The sequence below is a fragment of the Zalophus californianus genome, chromosome 16 (genome assembly GCF_009762305.2).
Source record: "Zalophus californianus isolate mZalCal1 chromosome 16, mZalCal1.pri.v2, whole genome shotgun sequence".
Taxonomy (NCBI): domain Eukaryota; kingdom Metazoa; phylum Chordata; class Mammalia; order Carnivora; family Otariidae; genus Zalophus; species Zalophus californianus.
The window spans coordinates 44,181,186-44,195,188 of record NC_045610.1 but is presented as its reverse complement, the minus strand read 5'-3'; positions in this window follow the sequence as shown (position 1 = coordinate 44,195,188).

Genomic DNA, 14,003 nt, shown 5'->3' with positions numbered 1-14,003 from the left:
GGAACTTCTGGGAAAGAATTTCAAAAGGAACCAACTCATCTGGCACGGCCCTTTTAAGCAGTAATCCTAAGTGATCACTGACCAAAGATGAAGACATCTTCACCTGGAGGCCTTTGCTCCTGCTGTGTGGAAAGGCTGCCTGAGAATGAAGTCCTCTAAGTGGGGGGGGTGCAGGGTGAGAAGGAGAAGACTGTATCAGTTCAGCGCCTAGATTGAGCCATGCCTGAAGCCTCAGAACTTCCTAATTTGGGAAGCCAATAATCCCATTTCTACTTAAGTGGGTTTACACTGAGTTTCTCTTTCAGCAAAAGGAGCCCCAAAGAAAACTCTCCATAAGACCAAGACCACGTCTTTGTCTCTGCTCTCCACTCCCAAGCTACCCACATCATAAGATGTTAGATGCGAAGCTGGCACGCAGTGAATAGACTTTGAGCCGCCCAAATTCTTTTCTCAACAAGAGTCAAATAAGAGCTTGAAAACTTGAGATCTGAACTAGACTCATTGATATCAGGAACAGAATTTCCAATCTTTATTGGACGGCTCAGACCAAACACACGTTGGTGGCAGTACATGGTGTGGAATCCCTTCTCTTCACCAAACCATTCCTTTAGCACTCACCTCCTCCAGGAAGCCTTCCAAACCAGGTCTTAACTCCATCATCCTGCCTACCTTTGTGATTACTTCCTTTCATTAGCAGTTTGGTCCAGCTGTACTTGGTTAGACATAGCAATTGGGCAGAGCTTATGTGTGTCATCCCTCCCACCCCACCTCCTGCTAACTGACTGAAGATCTTTTTAGATCAGGGGCTATGTCTCCACCATCACACTGGGCACATTCTGGGGTCAGGGCCTCTAACTCCTCTGTTAGGTTGCGGGTCCAGGTGCTACCTCTCCTCACATCACAGCAGGACCTGCACACTCAAGAATCATCTTCACACCTCATGAAACGTCATCAGCGGGACAAGAAAATATGGTCTGGACTACAACCCTGTAGAGATGGAGAGTGGACAGAGTAGGGGGAAAGAGCAGTTAGCAGGAGGGTCCATCTTAACCTTCAGGGAAGAACTGATTAACAGCCCCTAAGATTAGTCCTGGATCAGAGGTTATTCAGCAACTCGCATGATATTCTAATTCAGGTCCTGTCTCCTCCCGTGCAGTCATATAAACAGAAATCTTGTCCCCACATAAGGCCAGAATTCTGCCTTACAAGCTTTCCTATTTCCCTTGTTCCACTACTGTTGTGTAATAATGAATCCTTTATTGGGAAGCTTGTCAAATCTGAGTAGACACGGAGGGGGCGGCCATGTGTATGCTGTCTCATGGCTCCCGTTGGATGGCAGGCCTGGAGTAACCTGCGTAGCTGATAGTACCAGAGTGACAGGATCCCACCATCCTGCTCTGCTCCAGCATGTTGCAGTGCCATTGTAGCCCCTTGCCCCCATCCCTGCATGGAAAGTTTTAAACAGCAGCTGCGCAATGGGTAGAGGAAGGATGCTACCGTAGGTAGGGACTTGAAGGTGATGCATTCCCAAAAGAGTCAGGGAAAGTTGTTCATTCTGGCAGGACAGATAACCTGAGTAAAGCCAGCGTGAGTGAGGTGGGTGAGGCTGCCATTGGAGCGCTGCCTTGCAAGGAACTACTGAGAGCAGAGAGCAAAAGGGAGGAGGGGAAGGGCAGAGAGGACATTAAGGGCTGGTTGGTTTGGTGGGAGAGGAAGGATTTGACGGAAGCCCTTGAATGCAAGTTGAGTCTGTGTTTGGTAGAAAAAGCAATGGGGAGACAAGGGCAAATCTTGGATAGGAAAGAGACATGCTAAAAAATGGTGCTAATGATCCCATCATCTGCACGTGGGAGGATGAACACTCAGGGGAAACGGAGGCGAGGTGTGAAGCCAGGGTTCTGCACCGGGGATCAGTGTGCATGACGACGGTTATGGAAGCTGGATGGAGTTGAGGTCTGTGTGAGCAACTCCTCAACTTGTAGACAGGCTTTGTCTCTTGGAGGAAGGTGCTGGGAGCTCTGGCTCCGTTCCCCATCCAGGGATGGGTGGCCCCAGGAATCTGGGCTGCTGCTTTGGAGATCAGTTGCCACCAAATGTCACTGGGTCTGGGCCACCCATTCAACCCACAGAGTACAGGTCTCCTTGTCCTCAGCTGGCAGGACTTTCTTTCCATTGGCAGTGACTGGCCAGAAAGCCTCAGGGAAGACAGAAATGGGAAGCAGGCTGCCAAGAAGCTTTGGCCCAGGTGAACCAACTTGGAGGGCAAGGGAGAGAGGTGAAGAGCCTTCAACCTCACCATTTTGCGAGCATCCATATCACACACCAAATAAGGAAGAAGATGGCACACATTTGCTCAGTAACTCAAGGCAGAGTCTCCATGGCAACAATTAACTCCCAAAATTCACTCCTGACAGTTGCAACAGCAGGAGCTAGCAAAGAAGACTCTGGGGGTGGGAGACATGCGTGGGAACTCAGAGGATGGCTTCCTTTTATTCTTCAACTGAAGGAAGTGCTGATGGCAGGAACCAAGGCATCTCAGAGCCTGACTAAGCCAAGAACCATTGGAAACAGAAGCTGGAAGGAGCTTTAAAGATGAGCTAGTCTGAGGCTTGGCTGTGAAATCCTCCAGGAGGATGTGGTAGGTGGGGGGTGAGGACTGGGCCATCAGGCCATTACCTTCCCCCCCGCCACACAGACTTCTGGTGGACAGAAGTTCTCCCTGCCTCCAGAGATCTTGGGATGGGGACAACGGATGGACCCAACTTCCTGGGAAGTCAAAGGCTCTGGGGAGTTTGAGTTTGCCTGAAGACGGAGTCCAATCCTTAAAAATCTCACACGTGACATGGGTTGGGAGAACGGAGCTCTAGTCACTCTGCCCTCTGACTTGCTGAATGGCTCATCAGCTTCCCCACAGTGAAATGTGCAGCCTACCTTGAAGAGCTATTACCAGGCTGAGTGAGTAGAGTGAGATGGGAAATGCTTTACCAAAGTAAAGTCCAGCCCAAAGATAAGAGATGTCTGTAGGGCCATGCAGGGCAATCTGATCAATTAGCTACACCCAAGACTCTCCTCCTCAGGCAGAGACGTGTCCTAGGACAAGTGAGTCAGTGTCAAGAATGCAAGGAGGAACCTAGAGTGTGACCAGAGAGGGGTACAAGGAAGATGGTGGGAAGGTGGGGGTAGAGAGTGGCTTAGCAGAAGCATTATCTGCTTCCTACCAGCAGACAGATAGACAGTCTGACTGATCGAGTGAACTCAGAGGCAGGCAGGAAAGCATGCAACCTCCAATTTTTAATTTTTAATTTTTTCCCAATTTCTAATCTTTTAAAGAAGAAGCTTACCTCAAAGGGAAAAGCATAATGCTTTCTTTTTAGAAAACCCTAAATCCACCACCCCCATCCCCACCCCCATTCTACCTTTATTTCTCTTTGTCCAATAGTGCTTCAGAGCCATTGACTAATTTTCAGCCTCTGTAGCTCAGGCTGCATTAAAAACTCTAGAGACAGAAGAGGTTTTTCATTTTTCCTTTGGAAACTAAGAAAAGAGGCAATTTGACTATCTTTAGAGCAAAGATAAAGGCTCTGCTGGGTCTCATCTGCGTTTGGAAGTAAAACTTTGTTACCAACACCCATGGATGGCAAACCCCTTCCACGGAGTATGGTAAAAAGGGATTAAGCTAGAGCATTTCTTGAGCACTTTTCCTGTTCCAGGCTCTCTCCTGTGCCATCCCACTCTCCACCCCAAAACTTTTCCCTTCCCTTTTACTCTCCCTAACAACGGAAAGTCCTCCCATCCCTGGAGGTCCTCAGAAGCCATGCTTCTCACTTCTGGACTGAGCAGGGAAGAGAGAGATACAAAAGACAAGCCACAGGAGGAAGGTTGGCTGCAGCCTCAGGCAGGACCTCCCAGCCCGGAATTCAGAGCGATGATCATGGGCCAGGCCTCAGGAGAGTCCCAAAGCTCAGCGGGGTCAGGACACTCGGAAAGGGGCTCTCTTCCCCTCTCAATGATGAGCCACTAGAATGCTGCTTCCTAAAGTCAGAATGGGAGGGGGATGAAGGCTGCCTATTCAGTCACTAGGCTACCCATGCTCATTATGCTGGGGACGCCTTTCGGGGACTCAGGAGACCAAGGAAGCCAAAATAGAGCTCGGAAGGTCACTTGAAGAACAGAAACCATAGCAAGGAGACAGTAGTTCTGAGGGGAACGATACGCAGTCACCTCCTCTGGGACCAGAAAGCTCAGCTCTCCCACTCCTTCATGACTTCATCCATTCAACAAACATTTGTGGGGTGCCTACTATGCAGACATTTGCTAGGTACTGCAGACACAGTAGCAGGAGGGGAAAAGGCGGTGGATCGGGGAGGTGTGGAGCTCTGTGAGCGACACTGTTCAGAGAAAGGAAAGACAAGCCACAGACGGGGAGAAAGTATTTGCCAGCCACCTATCTGCCAAAGGACTGTATCTAAAATTTGTAATGAACTGTCAAAACTCCACAATGAGAAAGCAACCTCACTTAAAAAATGAGCTAAAGACACATCGTCAAAGGAGATACACAGATGGGAAATAAGCACCTGAAAAGAGTTCAACACCATCATTCACTAGAAAGTACAAATTTAACCCACAATGAGATACCATCACACACAGAGAAAGGCACACATACAAACAAATGAAACGCACGCACACACCCACAACTGACCAAACCAAGTGCTCGTGAGGATGGGGAGCAGCTAGAACACTCATACTTTGCTGGTGGGAATGCAAACTGTAATAGCCCCTGTGCAAAACAGTTTGGCAGTTTTTTTATAGAGTTAAGCATCTACTCTCTGCACGAGTCAGCAATGCTCCTCCTAGGTATTTTCCGAAGAAGAAAGAAAACTTTTGTTCACACATACACGCAAAAACTGTACGTGAATAATTATGTTGGCTTTATTCATAATCACCAAAGCCTGATTCAGCCCAAATGTCCTTCAACTGAAGATGGGTAAAAAGAAAAGTTTAACTTAAAAAAAACCCGTGATACATCCATATGATGGAATACTGCTCAGCAATAAAAAGGAATGAACAATGGACACTTGCAGCAAGTGGGTATATGAGGCTAAGCGGAAGAAGCCAGCCTGAAAAGGCTACCTATCATATGATTCCATTTATTTGACATTCTGGGAAAGAAAAACCATAAGGACAGAGAAGAAATCAGTGCTCATCAGGGCCTAAGGGAAGGAAGGGGGTTGTGATTCCAAAGTGGCAGCATGAAGAAGCTTGTTTGTCTGGTAGAACCCTATCTTGATTATGTTGGTGATTACACAACCCTAAGCATTTGTCAAGGCTCTTAGTACTGTATACCAAAAAGAAAAAAAAAGTGAATTGTACTGAATGTACATTTAAAAATAAAAATACATATTTATAATGACGACTTTGGAGAGAGTTTTTTTTTTTTTTAAGGTAAAATAAGAAAATTTGGTAGATAGAAGAGGTCATCAGAGTTTAACCATTTGAAGTCTTTGTTTTGTTCAGGATGAAGGCAGAGATACTGATGAATTTCAGACTGGTCAAGAATGCTGTTAAGGGCGCCTGGGTGGCTCAGTTGGTTGGGCGGCTGCGTTCGGCTCGGGTCATGATCTCGGAGTCCCGGGATCGAGTCCCGCATCGGGCTCCCTGCTCAGCGGGGAGTCTGCTTCTCCCTCTGACCCTCTTCCCTCTCGTGCTCTCTATCTCTCATTCTCTCTCTCAAATAAATAAATAAAATCTTTAAAAAAAGAATTGTTTAAAAAAAAAAGAATGCTGTTAAAAACTGAAGGTGACCACTAAGAAGAACAGAAATAAAATGTGTAACTTCTGAATCAGTAGAAGTCATGAAAGAAGGGGAAAAAAGAAGCAACTAAAAAAGTGGTAAAAACAAAACACGAAATAAGATGGTGGGAGCAAATCCAACTATACTAGTTATCACGAGAAATGAAAACAGATGAAATGCACCAGGAACAAGATTATATTTTTAAAATCCAGCTGTATTTTATGTGCCTAACATAAACATTGACAGGGAAAACTTACAAGGAAAAGGTTTTTAAAAAAGATACCCAAAGAAAATATTAACCAAAATAAAGCTGGTATAGAAATATTAATATCCAACAAAATGCGCAGCTTTTATTTAATACCTACTGTATGCAGAGCCCTCTCCTAGGCCGGTGGGGTGATATGGGAGGAACAAACATGACACCCACCCCAGGGGACTGTAGTTTGGGTGGTGTCCACATGACTCTAAATTACTCTATATAGTCAACAAGTACTTTTCGGTAACTCTGTGCAAACCCATCAAGAGATGATATTTCTAAAAAAAGAGACAAGGGAGGGAAACATACTTGGAATTCCAATTATAAAACTCGTGTATTGATCAATGTAGCAGCTGGTTTCCAAAGACACCTGCCAATGAACCATGCCTCCCAGTCTTCATGGCCTTATGTAGTCTCCCCTCCCACAATGCATCTGGACTGGCTCTGTGACTCATTTTAATAAATAGGATGTGGCAGAGAAGAAAATATGCCAATTCTGAGCCTAAGCCTTATGAAGGCCTGGCAACCGTGCTTCTGCACTTTGGGGACAAAAGCTGCCGTGTAGTAAGCACAGCTACCCTGCTGTAGAAACCAGCTGGAGAAGGAGAGGCCGCGAGACTGAGGGAAAGAGCGGCCCAGCCATCAGGGCTGAACCCTGCCTTCCAGCCGTTCCCGCCAAGGCTCCAGACAACCCCCAGATGTGCCCAGCTGGCCCACAGTGGCCCAGTCAACCCACAGAACCAGGAGACACAATAAAGTTATCTCAAACCATAAAGTTTTGGAGGTAGTCTGTTATGCAACTATAGATAACCAAAACAGTCGCTTCTGAGGTGTGCCAGACACTGTTTGCTAAACCTTTTCCTAAATGCCGTTATTTAATCCTTTCAACATACTTAGAGATACGTATCATGAACGCTCCTCCACCGATTTTACAAACGAAGAAACTGAGGCTTGGAAAGAATGTCTTACAACTAAGAAGGAGCAGAAGCCGGCTTGAATCAAGGGCCCTTCTCGATACGGACTCCACACTCCCAACCATCGCATTATGTGGCCAAGCGGGGAAGTCGAAGGCTGAAAAACACAAACCATTTTGGAGTGAATCACAATGTCTGTGCCTCCCCTGGCACGAGCGCCCTTCAAGCTTTCCCCTCATTGTCTTTTTCATCCTGGACCTTGGAAGAGTGAAGGGGTTCTGGAAAGATGATCAATAAGTAGGCGGATGGTATAAATTGGAGATTTTATTATAGTTTTGACACAGTTCATGAAAAGCTCTAATCATCCTCAGTGTTCGGTGGTCATTTGAGAAAATGTAAATGCTGCATCTGCTCACTGCCTGTCTTTTCTTCCAGACAAAAGAACACATGTTCCTGACCAGGAAATGTGCTTTGTTCCTCACGCTTCATCACCACTAGAGAAGTCTGAGCTTTGGGACAGGCGGGGAATGGCTGCCTTTATAGGCTCTCCCCTCCCCCACAGCCCAGGCAGGCTTCCAGGACCATTCTGGGCCCATCCGGTGTTAGAGATCATCTTAGTCCCTACCTCAGGTTCACAGATGAGAAAACAAAGGTCCCCAGGGGAGGTGTGTCTTCATCAAAATCGTTCTGAGGGCTGTGTCAGAGTCAGGCTAGGACCACTTCCCCAGATTCCTTCTCCGGGGCTCTCTGAATTCTAAGACCCTCTGGAGTCTCCTCTCCAGCTGCAAGCAGGCACTGGACTCCTGATGGGGGTGAGTCTAGAAGTCTGTAAGGTGCTGAGAACAGCCAGGTCTTTTGAGAACGGGACAGGGCCCAAGAGCTCAGCAGCCAGGTGTTCAGCACCACAGACAGCTCAACTGGGGTAGGACTTGGGACGCTGTTTTGCAGGGTCCTGGGAGAGAAAGGGAAAAGTGTTGGAGTGATCTCAGAGTTGATCTGGTCCACCGCCCTCACTTGGCACAGGAGGAAACCCAGGAACAGATAAATGGCTGGTCCAAGGTCACACGGCAAGTCAGGACAGAGCTAGAGAGGAGGCCCAGTAGCCCATCTCCTCACGCCTCCTCAGGGCCCACAGATACCTGGTCCCCGTGACTTATTAGGGGCTTAGCCAGTGCTTAAATCTCCAAAATCTAAATCTCTTGCCTTTGGGGATGGCAAAGAAAGGAAAGGGGGGGGGAGGAAAGGAGGAGTAAAAAGAAACTGAAAGAGCACCTGGCCCTGATGGGAGGGTCTGTGATTTGGCCTCTAACTTCAAGTCCTTGACGGGCGCTTTCGACTTCCCCAGGGTGGTGTGGCCTTTTAGAAACAATTTAGTTACCATGGCAACCTCATCCCAGGTTTCATCTCCATGGCAATTCATTGGGGTTTTTCACCCGCCTGGTAAGTACACATGTGACTGCCCATATGTACATTGCAGAAAAATTAATATACAAATCCACATTTTAGAAGTGGCATATCCCATTATCAAAGTCTGCAGTCGGGAACCTAACAAGGCAGCTTCCAGGGTGGACGGGGGTTGTGACATCAAGGACCCAGAGCAGTCTTTGGGGCTACTCAGCCTTCTCACCGCCATCGTGAACCTTTCCTAATCTTTAGGGGTCAGTGCATCTTAAGCTCCCCATGGGCATAAGTAATTTCTCCTCTTCCGTATCCTCGCTGGGGTCCCACCCATGACACGACCTCAGAGTTGCCTCTGATGGCAAGAAGGATGGGATAGGGAGGGAGGCGGATCCCTCTGACGACAACGCCCTGCGGGACTCAGGAATGCTTCCGCCTGCTTCCTTTGTCCTGCATCCCAACTGGGGGCACCCCTGGCACTGTTCCCGCTCTCTGTGGCAGACCTTGCATGCCTGACCTGTGGGCTTTGGGCACCCTCTTCAACATGACCTAATCTGCCATCTGTGTTCGAGGAAATCTTCATCATTCTAGTCCACTGAGGGCACTCTTTCTGTTTTCCTGCAATGCCATGGATTTTCTTACTGTCCGTCCTGATGTTAGAATGATGTAGAGCCGGCTGGAGTGTCCTGTCTACCATCCTAACCTAACCTCCTCTTTCTCTCTCTACTTTTATAATAACAGCTTTCACTTTATAATCTGTCTAGTGATGGTGCCAGGTTGTGTCTCTCACCTAAGCATCTTCATCCTCAGTAGTAGTGCATTTCATGATGGACGAGTCACCATCACATCTGCAACAGAGAGAAGTGGGAAGTGCTCACAAAATAGACCTCCACGTCCCAACCATGAAACCGAAAAATCAAGGAATGGTTTCATTTCAAAATTTCGATTGAAATTGTGAAATATACCAGGTATTCACCTTCCAGATATCCTTTGAACTCAGACAGACTTGAATTTGAACTCTGATCATACCAATGATTCACTGTGGTCTTAGATGAGTGACCTAAGCAATTTGAGCCTTGTCTTCTTAAGCAAAGATGACAATATCGGCCTTGCAGGGATGATTAGATATGGGTTATAGAAAAATCAGAAAGGATTATGAGATAAAATAGGAAGAGTGCTTCACCACCATTCCTGGCGTGTGAAAGATCTTCTTTAAATGGCAAGTATGCTTATTAGCACCTAAAAGGGGAATCATCCCCACGAAATTTTATTTTCATCTGACTGAAGAGAGTGCCCACCCTCCTGCTTGTGTTTGATTTGATTATCAATCTTTGATCCCTAGGATGAGTGGGGTCCCTTGGAAACAGGAGCTGTGTCCTCAGTTCAACAAAGGATTGTGACTATCCCCCAAACTGAATAAAGCATCATTCTGGGTGCTGTAGAAAATACACACCAGGGAAGACAGTTCTCAGGGATAATGCAGTGAAGGAGACAGACATGAAACCAGGACCCATAACGGCAAGGCAGAGCAAGGCACATGCCACACACTTTGGCCATCTGCCTGGTGGTTCGGAGGGTGAGCTCAGAAACCAGTCTGCCTGGGTTTGGATCCCTGCTCCACTTACTGGCCTATACAACCTCAGACTAGTCTCTTCACCTGGCTGGACCTCGGTTTCCTCAAATGTAAGGATGTTAGTAGAAGCAACTCTTGGGAGAGTTAGAACGGAGCCTAACACATAGAAGGGCTTAATAAACATTAGCTGTTGTGATGTAGATGTACAAAGATATGCAGCATTTTCAGAGTAGAGCTTGGGGGCTGGACCCTCAGAGCAGAGAGAGGAGTGCCGGGAAAGGGGCTGGCACCGAGGTTTTAAGAAAGCCCCTCCAAGGTCAACCGGCATCCTCATGACACTCACAACCAGTTATCCAACACCTACCGTGGGCAGAGCCCTGTGCCAAGCTCAGCCATCATCATCCCATGGACCCTTCTCAACAAACACAGGAAGCGGGCTTTATAATCCCCATTCGACAGATGAGCAGAGTGTGACTCAGAGCACTTAATTAACTTGCTGCTGCACACACAGCTGGTTCTGTAAAGTCTGAACTCATTCCATTCCCTTCGCCTGCTCCCTGACACCAGCGCTCCTGCACAGATGGTCGCGAGGGTCTTGAGGATGCAGGTGGCAAGCAGGGTCTGCATAAGCCTGAAATGCCAGGGGCATCTCTCCTGTGACCAGCACCCCCTGACGGTCACTGAACAGGGAAGGGTTTTCTAATTCCGAAGCCTGGTTCCCACCCACAGAGATTCTGCTGTAATTGGTCTGGGGTGCAACGTGGGCGGCAGGACTTTGAAAGCTCAGCCAGGTAATTCTCATGAGCTGCCAAGTTTGGAAATCATGGGTCCAAGGGGAGGTCTTGCACTGAAAGCATCACTGCTGACGCCTGGCCTTGCTGTGGCTCTGCCCAGACCCGCTCCGGTGCCCCAGGACTGGGCCATGGCGGGGGCCTCCTCGGCTGGGCCCCCCTCCAGCCCTCCCACTGCTCTGGGTCCCTCGTCCTGCCCCTGAGTCTTTCCTCCTCCTCTCCCTTCCCAGGTCTCCAGAGCCTTCTTATGGCCCAAAGTTTCCCAACCCAGGAGGAGCCAATCCGGCTGCCCTCCTGGAAAGGACTCAAGACCCCAGATTGATCCCCTCTGCCCCCTTGATCCCGGCCGGAGCACCACTCTCATTTTCCCCACCACAGAACAAGGCAGGGAGACGGGTGGTTTCAGCAGGAGGGGGTGATGGCAGCACGCTCCCTCCCTCTCCCTCCCTGCACTGAGGGTGAAGCTTTGGGAAGCAGAGAAAGGGCAGAGCCCAGGGCCCGGCTTTGAGGAAGGTCACCCTCCGAGCGAAGCCTGGGCCTGGGGTGGTGGGCAGAGAGGGCAGAGTCCGCCTGGGGAGGGGGGGAAACCCCCTCAAGGCAAGTACCTGCTTTTTCTTCGAAGCCCAGCCACAGTCACCTTCAGTGTTGCTACGGGAACGGGACCCAGACCGGCAACCCGCACCTCAGCAAGAAGGCGAGGGTGGCATGCAAGGCCCCTGGAGTCCTTGCTGAACTTCACCTTTGGAGCACAGGTCTGTCAGCCTGGCCCAGCTACAGGGAAGCAGCAGCTCGTGCAGCAGGACCATCGGTGATGGGGGTTGGCCTCTGCCTGTCTGGTTCGTGTCATCATCGATGTCCAGGTCCCCTGTCCTGGGCTTTCTGCACAAGCATTCCATTGCCACACAGGCCCCATGAGAAACGAGGCTCACAGCCAGCTGTAAGCTCCCACCCAGAAGCCCGCACCCCACGGGCTGGCCACACCCCCCCCACGGTGGAGGCACAGAGGACGGCCCCAATGAGTCCCATGTGGATGGTTGTTCCATTATTGCATTACTAGCGTCTCAAGGGCAGAGTTGCCTTGAGCTTAGCAACCTCCTCCGCGGCAGCCCCAGGAGAGCCATCTGGGACACAGCTGGCTGAACCGGAACCAGGGGGCCCGGGTCTGCATGTCACCTGCGCCACCCTTTAGGTGCCACTGTGACCTCGAGCCCACTACCTAACCTCTTTGGGCCTCAGATTCATCATCAGTAAAAAGGAAAGTGGGGATAATGCTAACATCTGCCTTAAAGGATTGCTCTGAGGACGAATTTAGACAATGCCCTGAAAGCGAGGAGCAAAGCAACCGTTTAAAGAGAGAAAAAGATAGTTTACCACCACCGTAATCTGGTTTGCGAACAGAGCACAAGGAAGGGTGCAAAGGAAGATTCAAAGTGTCCACAGGGGTGTCTGTGTCAGGAGGTGTCCTCTGGCCTGTCCGCCTGGGTCAGCCCACGTGTGGAGGGCTACCAGGCCCCACCGATGTGGCCTTTGGCTCCTCCAAGATGGTAGAACACACAGAAAGCCAGATGTTGGTCTTATAAGAGCTAGTTTTCTGACTGTTGCTTTATTTCTTTCTCCCGAAAATTCGAGAGTGTTCCCTGTGGATTAAGCTCCTTCTATCTATGGACTAGAATTGCAGGTTCCTGAGTTTAAAGGCATATGGCTGCAAGAGTAAGCAAGTGCTGCCTCAGGGCCGAGAGGCTTGGCTGGCCTCTGGGGGTCAGGGATCCGGACATCCCGAATACCTCTTGTGACCTTGATCACCAAGAGGGAATCGTGAGCTGCACTCCAGGGCTGCTATTCAGATATCCTACTAAAGTCTTTTGTATAAAACATGTGTGTGCGTGTGTGTGTGTGCGCGTGCACGGGCGCACATGCATATTCCCGCGGGCAGGTGCACCCATATGTCTTTTCCCTCACTTTGGAATGCTCGGTGTGGACCATTTTTGTCTGTACCATAACCATCACACGTCACCCTTTGCCTCTGAAACGTCCCTAAATGCTCGGGGCTGCTCTTGGTCTGTTGCTGCTTGGGGTCTGGGGAGGTTCAGGGAGGGGGGACTCCCAGCAGCGAGCTGAGCACGTAGTGAAGTGGGCTCCAACAAGCAAGCGGGGAAGTGAGCAGACGTTCTGGGGTCAGCCCTCCCTCTGTCCCCCCCTTCCAGGGGCTGTCTTGCTAGTGAGGGCACCTGACCCCAGAAATTGCATCCCTGACTCAGAGGGAGGGAAGCAGAGGGTCTGACTTAGTCCTTGATATTGGTGGAACCAGCGCCCAGCCCCAGGGCTAGTGGCCGTGAGAAGGGATGTGAGTATCTGGGGCTCCGTGGGCCCGAGGCTGAGCTAGACCTCTGGCTCTGCCACCCCTTGCTCACCCCGGTGCCTGGTGCAGAAACCGGTCCACAGCGGATTCACAAGAGACCCTGGGTGAGTGAATGAACTGGGCAGGCCTGTTTAACTGAACTTTAGTTGCCTCTCCTACAAACGCGCCCACGGGAGAATATCTGCGCTTACTCACTAAGCCGTTGTGGAGAGTAAACAGGACCACGTAGAGTCCAGTCTGGGGTCACACAGGCAGGGGTGGAATCCTAGCTCGGCACGTTCTTAGCTATGTGATGTCAGGCAACCTCTTTGAGCCTTAGTTTCTTCATCAGCAAAATGGGAGTAATAATGAAACCCTCCTCACAGGAGTGGAGCTCAGTGCTTGACACACTATCTAAGACCTTATTAACATGATACATTATTTTTGTCCTGCTTAGGAAAGTGCTTTGGAAACGACAAAATACGTTGCATATATGAATGACTTTTTCTGTCCAAGGATCTCAATTCAGAGAACCAAATATATTTGGCTAGGGAAAAACATTCATGCAATAAACCAAAATAACAATGATCATAATAATGGTAGGTAATCACGTTATTATCTATTACATGTCAGGCTACTTTACACACATCATTTCCTGGGAGCTCTGGGGTCGGTTCCTTCCCGTTTTATAGATTAGGAAACCCAGGCACAGAGAGGTTGAGTTACTTCCCCAGAGTCACAGAGCTAGGAAGCATGGCAACTAAGATTTCAAAGACCAGGGTCCCAGGTCATCTTTTGTGAACCTGGAACCTTCGGAGATTTGGCCCCAGCCTCCTGGGCAGGCCTTGTAAGAGGAGCTCTCCCTGCCTGAGAGTAGGGGTGGGGAAAAGACTTTGGAGAAGCAGGTCCCTCCTCCATCCTCCAAGCTCCAGGCTCAGGATT